The following is a 13,916-nucleotide window of genomic DNA, read 5'->3' as shown; positions in this document are numbered from 1 at the left end:
GAGTGCTAGAAATATTGCTGTTATCTCTGCAGTAAAAACCGATACGTGATCTGAAATGCGTTTGTATATTTTGACTTTGAATTGGGGAATATAATGATGCTGTTCTTCCAGATTCAGGATCTTTGGAGCCATCTGTGTATATTTGTAATATGCTGAAATATGACTGTTCGATGTATTGTTGTACTGCTATATTTGTCAACATATTTCTTTCTTTATGTTTGTCTTTGTATAGCTTAGTGTCGACTACTGGCAAAGGGAAAAGCCAAGGAGGAATTGCTGAAGTTGCTACAGAAGGAGCAATATTGATGGCACTAATTCCCATATTCTGTGCTTCCTCATTTGCAGTCCATCCAAAGCTTGATAGTCTTTTATACTCATATTCCCAGCAATTCTTTAAAACATTTTTAACTGGATGACTATCCAAGTGTCCCTTTACAGTGATCCAATATCTCATCTTTAATTTGAGCCTTCGGATTTCCAGAGGCATTTCACCCATCTCTACTTGTACTGCTGTTATTGGAGACGTTCTTATTGCTCCACAACATATTCGCATAGCTTGTGATTGGATTGCCTCAATCTTTAACAGGTGAGTTTTAGATGCAGAACTATACACCATACTGCCATAGTCAATAGCTGCTCTTATCAGTGCACAGTAAATCATTTTAAGAGGCTGATGACATGCCCCCCATTCAACTCCTGATAAACACCTCATTACATTTATCGCCTTTTTACCTTTGTCTATCATTTTCTGAATATGAGCTCTAAAATTCAATTTTGAGTCCATCCACATTCCCAGAAATCTAATTACTGACACCTGCTCCAATTGCTGGTCATACATTTTAATATTCATTATTGGATTGATATTCCTTTTTGTAAAACAGATCACCTGAGTTTTTGCTACAGAGAAACGGAAACCCCATTCATTAGCCCAATTTTCTACTTTCTTAACAGCATTCTGCATACACTTTTCCACATGCCCCACATTGCGGCCCCTTTTCCACAGTGCGCCGTCATCTGCATACAGAGATCTTCCTATCCCCGTGTCTATCTGATTAAAGATATCATTAATCATTAGATTAAACAGAATGGGACTGCTAACACTTCCTTGAGGTGTTCCATTCTCTATTTGATATATCTGAGACAATTCAGACCCCACCCTAACTTGTATAGTTCTTCCAAACAGGAAGTTCTTGATCCAATTATACATTCTACCTTGTATTTTCATTTTTTCTAATTTTATTAATAGTCCCTCCTTCCACATCATGTCGTAAGCTTTTTCAACATCAAAGAATACTCCTATTAACACTTCTTTGTTTACTTGTGCCTTTCTTATTTCAGCTTCAATACACAGCACAGAGTCCATAGTGTTTCGCCCTTTCCGAAAACCACTTTGATATGGTGATAAAATGTTATTCTTCTCGATGATATACACCAATCTGCTCATTACCATACGTTCCATTAGTTTGCAAAGGTTTGAAGTTAATGCAATGGGCCTGTAATTATTTGGTTGAGTATGCTCTTTGCCTGGCTTTGCTATTGGTACTATAACACCATGCTTCCAGTCAGCCGGTAACTTCCCTGACTCCCACACCTTATTAAAAAGACTTAAGATTATACTTAATGATGACTCTGACAGATGTTTTACCATTTCATAACAGATATCATCTCTTCCTGGTGAAGTTTGTTTGACTCCTGCAAGTGCTTTCTTCAGCTCATATAGAGTAAATTCTGAGTCTAAAGTACATCCAGATGGTCCTTTTTCTTTCAGTAGTTGAGGGTACTTATTCAGGATATGTTCCCTATGCCTCCTCATTTCATCTAACAGATTTGAACTATTGTGCACTTTAGTAAATGTTTCTGCTAGAACCTCTGCTTTTTTGCTGTCTGATATGACTAGTTTATCTTTATATACTAAAACAGGAATGCTGCTATTTCTTTGTTTTCCTCCCATTTTCCTTATCATACTCTAAACTTCATTTATTTCAATATCTTCCCCAATATTGCTGCAAAATTCCCTCCAATAATTTCTCTTAGATGTCCGTATTACTCTTCTCACTATGGCCTGTGTTTTTTTATACTGAATAAATTCATTATAATTGAATGATTTTCTAACTTTCTTAAACGCTTTATTCCTTTTCCTAATTGCCTCACTACACTCCTCATTCCACCATGGGACGGCTTTCTTCCTGATACCAGCCTTCTTCTTACCTATTACCTCTATAGAGGTACTTTGAAGAACTTCACATATCTTAAAATTGAAGTCCTCTACATCGTCCATAGACTTACTAATTTCTGACATTCTGTTACTGCACACCTCTTTAAATTTGTCCCAGTCGGCTGATTCACACAGAAATGGCGTTCAAGTTCAGCTTAAATAGGAAGCAGGTGATTTATATCAGCTGGTGAAGTAATTGTGGCAGGAGCGTTGGAGTGTGGGAGATGTAGTTCCGAAGTCACTAAAACTCGGGAGAAGGTTCCCTCTGGTGGTGGTCGGGAGGCGAGACAGGTGTTTCATTCATAACAGTCACGATGTGACATGGTGAGACAAAGGCAAGTTCGGATCCAAATGCAGTTTACTATTTTAATGAACAGAAACAGGCAGGCAAAACAGGTCAGAACACAGAACAGGACAGTGAACAGGAACAGACAACAGGATACGCTAAACACCAACAACGACTCACAACAGGGGAATGAACAAACAGTGTATAAATTTCTTTCATATTCATGACACACTTTTGATGCTTCATGGCTCTTTATGTATTCACTGTATTTGTTTTACATGCATCTTTTTTTTTATTTATTTGCATTAAATATAGGATACATGTAGCTTTTCATTCCTGTTAAACTGTAAATAATGAATAAATTCACTTTTTTTACCAAAATTTTTATGTCCAAACCCAAATGTGTGGTACACTGTGGACACTTTGTTAGATTTTATGTTGTTGTGAACCTACACGTAAATAAATATATACTAAATGTGTTGTGGCTTTTGTATGTATCATGATTGTTTGTATCCATGGGGTGAGTCGTTCTGTCACGATGTGACATGGTGAGACAAAGGCAAGTGAGGATCCAAATGCAGTTTACTATTTTAATGAACAGAAACAGGCAGGCAAAACAGGTCAGAACACAGGACAGGACAGGGAACACGACAGGGAACAGGACAGGGAACAGGAACAGACAACAGGATACGCTGAACAGACAACAGGATACGCTGAACAGACAACAGGATACGCTGAACACCAACAATGACTCACAACAGGGGAATGAACAAACAGTGTAGATATAGGGAACAAGAACCAATCACAAGACAGAGGCAATCACAGACTAAGACAGGACACCTGGGGAAGAGAATGACTGTAGTTAATGTCCATGGTAACAGATAGGTGGGCGGGGTCAACAATTAACAGCAGGGAAATGACAGCATTAAAGGGAGGGCGGGTCGGGTTCGTGTAGTGGCGGCGCCAGCCGAGCAGGAGGCCGGGGTGGTGCTGGAGGCGGAGCCAGAGACCAGAGCAGGACCGGAGACCAGGGTGTTGCTGGAGGCGGAGCCAGAGACCAGAGCAGGACCGGAGACCAGGGTGGTGCTGGAGGCGGAGCCAGAGACCAGAGCAGGACCGGAGACCGGGGTGGTGCTGGAGGCAGAGCCAGAGATCAGAGCAGGACCGGAGACCAGGGTGGTGCTTTAGGCGGAGCCAGAGACCAGAGCAGGACCGGAGACCAGGGTGGTGCTGGAGGCGGAGCCAGAGACCAGAGCAGGACCGGAGACCAGGGTGGTGCTGGAGGCGGAGCCAGAGATAAGGGCAGGACCGGAGATCAGGGTGGTGCTTTAGGTGGAGCCAGAGACCAGAGCAGGACCGGAGACCAGGGTGGTGCTGGAGGCGGAGCCAGAGATCAGAGCAGGACCGGAGACCAAGGTGGTGCTGCAGGCAGAGTCAGAGACCAGAGCAGGAATGGAGACCATGGTCGTGCCAGAGGCAGAACCAGAGACCAGAGCAGGACTGGCGACCAGGGTGGTGCACCAGGCAGAGTCAGAGACCAGGGTGGTGCTGCAGGCCGAGCCAGGGACCATAACGAAGTTGGTGGCCAGGGTGGTGCTCTGAGCCTGTAAACCGGGACAGGAGGTAGAAGGGCTGGCAAATCCAGCGAAACGAAACACAGGACAGATAAAACAGGAACATAAATAGGTTCAGGCCAGGCAGAGAGTTCAGGAAGTTTGGGTGTCACCATGTCGACTGCGTTCTCCGACTCAGTCATTTTGGTCGACCCGGCCAGTTCGGCTGGTTCCGTCGACCCGGCTGGTTCGGCTGGTCCTGTCGACCCGGTCGGTTCAGTCGACCCGGTCGGTTCAGCCGACCCGGTCGGTTCAGCTGATTCCGTCGACCCGGTCGGTTCGTCAGGTTCCGTCGACCCGGCAGGTTCTGTCAACCCGGTCGGTTCGGCAGGTTCCGTCAACCCAGTCGGTCCGGCAGGTTCGGTTCGGTCGGTCCGGCGCCGCCCTGGCCTCCTGGTATCCGCCGACCCGGTTGGTCCGGCAGGTTCCGTCGACCCGGTCGGTTCCGTCGACCCGGTCGGCCCATCTGGTTCCGTCGACCCGGGCGGTTCGGCAGGTTCCATCGACCTGGCCGGTTCCGTCGACCCGGTTCCGTCGACCCGGTTGGTCCAGAAGGTTCCGTCAACTCGTTCGGTTCGGCAGGTTCCGTCGACCCGGTCGGCCCATCTGGTTCCGTCGACCCGGGCGGTTCGGCGGGTTCCGTCGACCCGGGCGGCCCATCAGGTTCCGTCGACCCGGTTGGTCCGGCAGGTTCCGTCGACCCGGTCGGTTCCGGCGACCCGGCTGGTCCAGCTGGCGACTTAGGGATGCCAGCCGCCCGAGCTGACCTCATCGGGGTATCTGCTAGATTGGAGACCAGCCGGTTAGCACGGGCCTCAGCCGGTTAGCACGGGCCTCCAAGAATGTCCTTTAGTCCATGCTTAAAGATATCCTTGTGCGCCTTCTTGTCGAAGTTTACCTGATTGCACAGGTCCACGAATACCTCCGTATATTCCTCGACTGGGGAGTCCTCCTGATGTAGACGAAACAGGATTACTGCTGGATCCATGGGGTGAGTCGTTCTGTCACGATGTGACATGGTGAGACAAAGGCAAGTGAGGATCCAAATGCAGTTTACTATTTTAATGAACAGAAACAGGCAGGCAAAACAGGTCAGGACAGGGAACAGGACAGGGAACAGGATACGCTGAACAGGATGCGCTGAACAGGATGCGCTGAACAGGATGCGCTGAACAGGATGCGCTGAACAGGATGCGCTGAACAGGATGCGCTGAACAGGATACGCTGAACAGGATACGCTGAACACCAACAATGAATCACAACAGGGGAATGAACAAACAGTGTATATATAGGGAACAAGAACCAATCACAAGACAGAGGCAATCACAGACTAAGACAAGACACCTGGGGAAGAGAATGACTGTAGTTAATGTCCATGGTAACAGATAGGTGGGCAGGGTCAACAATTAACAGCAGGGAAATGACAGCAGACAGAAACAGGGGGAAACACAGACAGACTCGTTACACATACATTGAGAGTGACAGTCACGCATTTGGGTCTTTTGTCACGCTCTCCCGCCACACATCGTATTTCTCACGCAGACAAACTTTTTGACTATTTATCTTATATTTAATAAGCCACAGCGCCCAAAATGTATCAGTCCACACCGCTGTCTCTATGGAACCGGGCAGGAATCAAGCGCATCTCCTGGAGTTCTTAGTCGAGCCTGACACTTATCAGCCAATCAAAAAAGAGGCTACACAATAACCAATCAGAACATAGCATTATCCGGGAAAGATTTAACGCAACAACCAATAAAAAAATTGGGGTGGGGGTGGGGGTTGAAGATGTCACGCTTGCTTGTCTTCAAAACTTGAGAGCCCTGATCATGAATACGAAGAGGACTCAATTAGACATTGAACATTTTATTTGAAAGTAACCTTCAACCTAGCGTCTTTTTTCTTAAGGTTAGTTCAAACTGTTTCAAAGTGCGATTGTCTGAATACCGGAGATAACACCTCCCAGTCTTGTGTTGTTTCCTGCCTGTAAGGAAGCTGGTGATGGAGATAGCAGGGGGTATAGTGAGCTTTACAAGATTGGAGTGAAGAATTTTACGGTCATATGATAAATGCTTTAATACCATGTCTCAGTTACTTTCTTGGTTAAATAATGCTTTCTGAACTACTTAAACTACCATTTTTTCAATTGTCAAAGCATTTGTTGTTATATCCCCAACAAAGTGTTTAGAATGATGGTATAACTAGTCTGTGACCAGTATCAATGTACTCTCACTCTCTCACTCATTTTCTACCGCTTTATCTGAACTTCTTGGGTCACGGGGAGCCTGTGCCTATCTCAGGCGTCATCGGGCATCGAGGCAGGATACACCCTGGATGGAGTAGTATCAATGTATTCAATGATAATGTTATGAGAGCCATGAGGGCTCTCTCTGCTGACCTGCTGAGGATTTGCTGTGTTCCCTGGGAATCGAACCCACAACCTTTGCAATGCTAACGTAAAGCTCTACCATAATGCACTCATACACTTATATTAAAAACTATTTTGTCATTCAATTATGCATTGTTTGTTCAGTTACAGTATGTTCCAAACATTTTTTCTATCTATTGTAACATGGACTGTGGAAAAGTGGCATAAGGTTGATTTTATTGATGAATCATCTATTGAACTGCATCCCAATCATCGCAAATACTGCAGAAGACCTATTGGAACCCGCATGGACTCAAGATTCACACAGAAAACAGTCAGATTAGGTGGAGGAAAAATCATGGTTTGGGGTTACATTCAGTATGGGGGCGTGCAAGAGATCTGCAGTGTGGATGGCAACATCAACAGCCTGAGGTATCAAGACATTCTTGCTGCCCATTACATACCACAGGAGAGGGCAAATTCTTCAGTAGGATGGTGCTCCTTCTCATACTTCAGCCTCCACCTTTCTGTCCTAATTAGATAATTAAAAATCAAGGCATGATAAGATTTTATAAAATTTTATAAGATTTTATTTGGTAAAATAAGCATAATCTAGAGGCCTTTGCCTTTCATATAAGCCACTTCTGATTCTAAATGATCAACTAGAAGTCAAGTTATCTGTTAACTTGGATAGGCGACAAGACTTTTGTCAGGGAGTGTATGGATAAATTTACAGTATTTAAATATTTCAATATGTTTATGCATATTGACAGCATTCCTAAAGCAAATATTTTATAGATATAATTTACATATTTCCCCCCTTATAGATTCAGTGTGGAACCTGCACAAAATGGTTCAACATAAAATGCCTCGGGATGACAGAAGCACAAATACCAAGGGGACATATCCCTTGGTATTGTGCATTGTGCATTGAGCTAAAGCAAGTACAGAAACCATAGAGTTTAACAATATCTGTAATAGCTCTTATATAAGCAGCAGGATTACATATGTTTGACAAAAGCTGATTTACACATTGAAGTTTACATCACAGGGAAATGTATATTGTTGTATATTGTTTATAATGCAAACAATAAAAATAATCAAAAAGCAAGGTATCTCAAAATAAGTTTTGTAGTATAATTATCAGGACATCAGTGATGTGTGAGCGGAATTTGGTGACAGTACAGTGTATTCCAGTGAAGTTATTGTTTTTTTTATTATGAAAAATAATAAAAATGATACAAAAAGACTTTTCTGTCAAGTAAGTGTTGTAGCATAACTATCAGTGATGTATGAGCTGAATTTGGTGACGGTACAGTGTATTACAGTGAAGTTTTGACTGTTTTTTTAGTATTCGCTTTTGCACTTTGCAGACGGTCCCTTGGAATCTGTTCCTCAGTCGTCTGCACATAGAGACTTGTGTATTTTGTCCACCGCGGAGGAAAGCTGATTTTGGGTTGTAGCTGCCTCTCTACATTACTACGATAGACAAGAGGTGTTATTTGTGTAATAAGAGCGTTTAGCTCAGGGGTTATTGACTCGGGAAACACGAATCTGTAAATATGTGGCCAACTTTACTTAAGTCTTCTTCAGCATGACACCAGCTTCTGTTGATGAAGTAAACTCTCCTCCCTGTAAACGCTCAGTGAAGTCAGCTGTCGGGGGCGGGGAAAGGGGCGGAATGAAAATAGCACTATCTGGGAAAGATTTAACGCAACAACCAATAAAAAAAATTGGGGTTGCGGGGGGGTTGGAGATGTCACGCTTGCCTGTCTTCAAAACATGAGAGCCCTGATCATGAATACGAAGAGGACTCAATTAGACATGAACATTTTATTTGAAAGTAACCTTCAACCTAGCGTCTTTTTTCTTAAGGTTAGTTCAAACTGTTTCAAATATTTTTGTTTGCCTGCAGAAATAAAATTTGGTTTACTCAGTAGCAGTTTATTAATTTCATAAGTGCAACACCCTACAGTTTTTTCTATACTTTCCATAATGGTAAAAAAATGATATATGCAGTGTTATCTTCATTTTAGATGTTAAAAGGGTTTTGTGGCTCCCTGTGTTTTTTCTGTGGGAAATGGGTGTTTAAGAAAATTTGAGTGTTTAAGATTGCCAACCCTGGTATAGGGGAAGAAGGGCAGTAGGAAGAAGACACATCCCTGAGGAGCACCAGTGCTGATTGTCTGAATACCGGAGATAACACCTCCCAATCTTGTGTTGTTTCCTGCCTGTAAGGAAGCTGGTGATGGAGATGGCAGGGGTTATAGTGAGCTTTACAAGTTTGGAGTGGTGAATTTTCCGGTCATATAATAAATGCTTTAATACTTATTGTTCTTTAGCAAACTCATTACCATGTCTCAGTTACTTTCTTGGTTAAATAATGCTTTCTGAACTACTTAAACTAGCATTTTTTTCAATTGTCAATGCATTTGTTGTTATATCCCCAACAAAGTGTTTAGAATGATGGTATAACTAGTCTGCGACCAGTATCAATGTATTCAATGATAATGTTATGAGAGCCATGAGGGCTCCCTCTGCTGGCCTGCTGAGGATTTGCTGCACTTTAGCATCAGAACGCTATTTCCCACAATTCATTGCACCACCTACTCAGAACACCTGTTTCCTATTTGCAATCCCCTGGTTTATTTAAGCTCACTCAGAATCCTGGATGTCGCGAAGTATTGTTAGTTTGTTAGCATTCTGAGTGTATTATCGGTTCCGTCGTTTTCGTGTTTATGAATGTTTGCTACGTGCCCTGACCCACGCCTGGATTATTGAATACTGTTTTTGGATTTCCTCTGATGTTGCTGTTTGCCTGACTTAAGTAAAGTTGGCCTCATATTCACAGATTCGATTTTCCCGAGTCAATAGCTCCTGAGCTAAAGGGTGTTACTACACAAATAACACCTCTTTTTTATTTTAGTAATGTAGAGATGCAGCTAAAACCAAATTTTTCTCAAAATCGGCTTTCCTCCGCGGTGGACAAAATACACAAGTCTCTATGTGCAGACGATTGAGAAACAGATTCCAAGGGACCGTCTGCAAAGTGCAAAACCCGAAAAGCGAATACTATAAAAACAGTCAATAACTTTACTGTACTACACTGTATGGTCACCAAACTCATAACACACAACACTTATGTCCTGATAGTTATACTACAACACTTATTTTGGGGAAATGTCTTTTTATTGATTTTTTTATGATTTTTCATAATTTAAAAAAATCTATAGCTTTACTGTATCACACTGTACTGTCACCAAACTCATAACACACATCACTGATGTCCTAATACATATAGTAAAACACTTATTTTGGGAAATGTCTTTTTGTTTAATTTTTATTATTTTTCATAATACAAAATAATCAATAAATTGACTATTATGGAAATTATATTTGTTGAAATGAATTTTCTTTATGGTAATTAATTTTTGTGCTTATTTCATTTTCTTTCTACCTTTCTCTTTCTATGTCGGACTGAATGTGTTCTTCCCCCCACTATGGTCATGCTGACCTGTGATAAGTGTGTTCTTGCTTTCTTGTTTTTGTACCCTGTGTTTCTGCAAACATAAGCAGGATGGTAAGGCTTGCTGATAACGTAACCATAATCTTAAGGGAATAGAAAATGAGGATTCTCTGTCATGTAAAATTGTATTTCTGCATTATATGTTATATGTCATCATCACCTCTTCTGATTTAATGTTCTTGATTTGAATCTATCCTGTTCCTTTAGTGCTCTTGACCGGATGAAAAGACAAGATAGGTTGGCCTGCTTGTGAGATTACTCGCAGGACACTCAGTTTCTCTTTGCTCATGTACAGGCCTTCTGACCTTCAATGCTTGGATAAGAGTTGTGAGGAAGCAGCATTCTAGCATACCCCTATCTACGTTGACAAAACTTGGCCTCCGCCTTATGTCATACACCATAGCTTACTGTATTTTCATTGCTTATATATTGTGTTCTGTCGCTCAGTTCTTTGAGCAGCTATTTGGAATAAACCAGATTTGATTTCACTCGTGTGGTTTGTTCTCTCAGTGCTCCGGAGCGCTCCTATTGTTTGCAGAGCTAAAGGGATGCGGACAAGTGCGAGGAGGAATCTTTCTTACAATATTCAATAACTTTACTGTACTACACTGTACTGTCACTGAACTCAGATCACACATCAATGATGTCCTAATACATATATTAAAACACTTATTTGGGAGAAATGTCTTTTTGTTGATTTTTGTTTATGATTTTTCATAATTTTAAAAAATTAATAACTTTACTGTAATACAGTGTACTGTCACCAAACTCAGAACACACATCACTGATGTCATAATACATATACTAAAACACTTATTTTGGGGAAATGTCTTTTTGTTTAATTTTTATGAATTTCCATAATATAAAAAAATCAATAGCTTTACTGTAATACAGTGTACTGTCACCATACTCAGATCACACATCACTGATGTCCTAATACATATACTAAAACACTTATTTTGGGGAAATGTCTTTTTGTTTATTTTTATGATTTTTCATAATTTTATTGATTTTTATTTATTATGAAAAATCATACAAAATAAACAAAAAGACATTTCCCCAAAATATGTGTTGTACTATATCAATTAGGATATCAGTGATGTGTGATCTGTGTTTGGTGACAGTACAGTGTATTACAGTAAAGCTACTGAATATAATGTCCATAATAGTCAATTTATTGATTATTTTATATTATGAAAAATCATAAAAATTAAACAAAAAGACATTTCCCCAAAACAATTGTTTTAGTATATGTATTAGGACATCAGTGATGTGTGTTATGAGTTTGGTGACAGTACAGTGTAGTACAAAAAAGTTATTGATTTTTTTATAGTATGAAAAATCATAAAAATTAAACAAAAAGACATTTCCCCAAAATAAGTGTTTTAGTATATGTATTAGGACATCAGTGATGTGTGTTATGAGTTTGGTGACAGTACAGTGTATTACAGTAAAGCTATTGACTGTTTTTTGTATTCGCTTTTCGGTTTTTACACTTTGCAGATGGTCGCTTGGAATCAATCTGTTTCTTCGGTGTTCGCACATAGAGACTTATGTATTTTGTCCAATGTGGAGGAAAGCTGATATTGAGGAAAATTACATTACTACGATAAAATTGAGGTGTTATTTGTGTAGTAACACCCTTTAGCTCAGGAGCTATTGACTCGGGAAAATCGAATCTGTGAATATGAGGCCAACTTTACTTAAGTTTTTCTTGTCTCTACTCACACCTTTCCTAATACACTGCCTCCTGGTCTAGGCACTGTTAGCAAACACCACACAACAGGGTTGTTGCGGCAAACCGCCCGTCGCCCCGCCTTCCCTCATTAGAACCATATAGTGAATATAGTGAAACCATATAATGCATATAGTGAAACAAATCCACACCCTTCAGAGAAAATAAGGAGATCTGGTTTCTTACAATGTTTTCACTCTCTAGCATTCCAGCTATATTTCCATTTTTGCGTCACACAGCAAAGGGTGTGTTCTGATGTAGGAAACCTGATTTCTCTGAAACACAGCAGAACGAGAGTGATGGCTTTAAAGCTCCATGGGAAGCCTGACCTAATTCCCTATTATTAAATTTCATTCAAACGTGTCGATTAAATAGTGTCTGTACTACTTATCACTCTTGGTAACATTTGTTATCATAACAAATCAATATATCACAGCAATATATCACAGCATTATATCACAGCAATATCATCCTGTATTCTTTTATTTCAGTCTGATACAAATCCAGTGACCCAAATACACTGTTTTAATGGGGAAAAGAAGCACTAGCACAAAAGGTTCTTTGAAGTAGAAACTTCATTAATAAAAATAAAAATAATAAAGGCACTATGAAAATTATTTTAAATAACCCCCCAAATTTACTTAAATATGGTTCTTCTATAGCATCATTGTGAAAACCCGTTTTTGTTTCTTCCTGCTACATTTATTTTTAAGAGTATTTTTTTTCTATTTTGCTCCAACCTGAAGTGCAGCTTCTGCCAACACTGAAACTGTAACGAATATGACTGACAGGATTTTAAATGTAAGCACTGATACTACATGGCAGACACTATTGATGTCCTGTTTACTTATGAGGAGAGGCTGAGTCAGGATATAACAGCAGGCCAAGGTGAATTTAGATCAGAGGTCATAGAGCAAAATCAGTTCCTCTTCAGTTCTATTGGTACAGTAACGTTGATTGAATCACTGGTCCTACTGGTCTTGCCTGCTGACAGAAAACCACCAACTGCCTCTGAAGGGATTAATGATTGCTTCTAAACTTTCAGGTTACTGAAAATTAATGACTTGCTAGTAGCAAGTCAAAATTTAGCTCATCAGATAGCGAATGTGTAATGATATTAAACAGGGCTGTAAACAGGGCTGTTAACATTCATGCTTTTAGCAGACATTTTTATCCAAAGAAACTCACAGTGCATTTGAGTTACATACATTTTTATCATATCTGTGTTCCCTGGGATTCAAACCCACAACCTTTGCAATGCTAATGAAAAGCTCTACCATAATGCACTCATACACTTATATTAAAAACTATTTTGTCATTCAATTATGCATTGTTTGTTCAGTTACAGTATGTTCCAAACATTTTTTCTATCTATTGTAACATGGACTGTGGAAAAGTGGCATAAGGTTGATTTTTTTTGATGAATCATCTATTGAACTGCATCCCAATCATCGCAAATACTGCAGAAGACCTATTGGAACCCGCATGGACCCAAGATTCACACAGAAAACAGTCAGATTAGGTGGAGGAAAAATCATGGTTTGGGGTTACATTCAGTATGGGGGCGAGCGAGAGATCTGCAGAGTGGATGGCAACATCAACAGCCTGAGGTATCAAGACATTCTTGCTGCCCATTACATACCACAGGAGAGGGCAAATTCTTCAGTAGGATGGTGCTCCTTCTCATACTTCAGGCTCCACCTTTCTGTCCTAATTAAATAATTAAAAATCAAGGCATGATAAGATTTTATTTTGGTAAAATAAGCATAATCTAGAGGCCTTTGCCTTTCATATAAGCCACTTCTGATTGTGTGTGTATATATATATATCAATCACACACACACATTTAAACACAGCTGTTTAAAGATTTGAAAATTGTCTAATGTGTAGCCAGCCTTAGTTATTTGTCATAAATCACTTGCAGCAGAAATGAGTTGCTCATTGTTAGGAAAACAGGAATCAAAGTCCAATCCAGTGACTTTGCTTAGTGTAACTACATACAGTACTGATTTCTGTGTGCACATGTTTTTTACTTGCCACAAATGGCACATTTTTGTGTTTTTGTTGTTATGTTATATATATATATATATATATATATAATATATATATATATATATATATATATATATATATATATATATATATACGTATATATATATATATATATATATAT

This window comes from Tachysurus fulvidraco, chromosome 19, assembly GCF_022655615.1.
Source record: "Tachysurus fulvidraco isolate hzauxx_2018 chromosome 19, HZAU_PFXX_2.0, whole genome shotgun sequence".
Classification (NCBI taxonomy): Eukaryota; Metazoa; Chordata; class Actinopteri; order Siluriformes; family Bagridae; genus Tachysurus; species Tachysurus fulvidraco.
The sequence above is the reverse complement of the archived record's forward strand: the minus strand, read 5'-3'. Positions refer to the sequence as shown.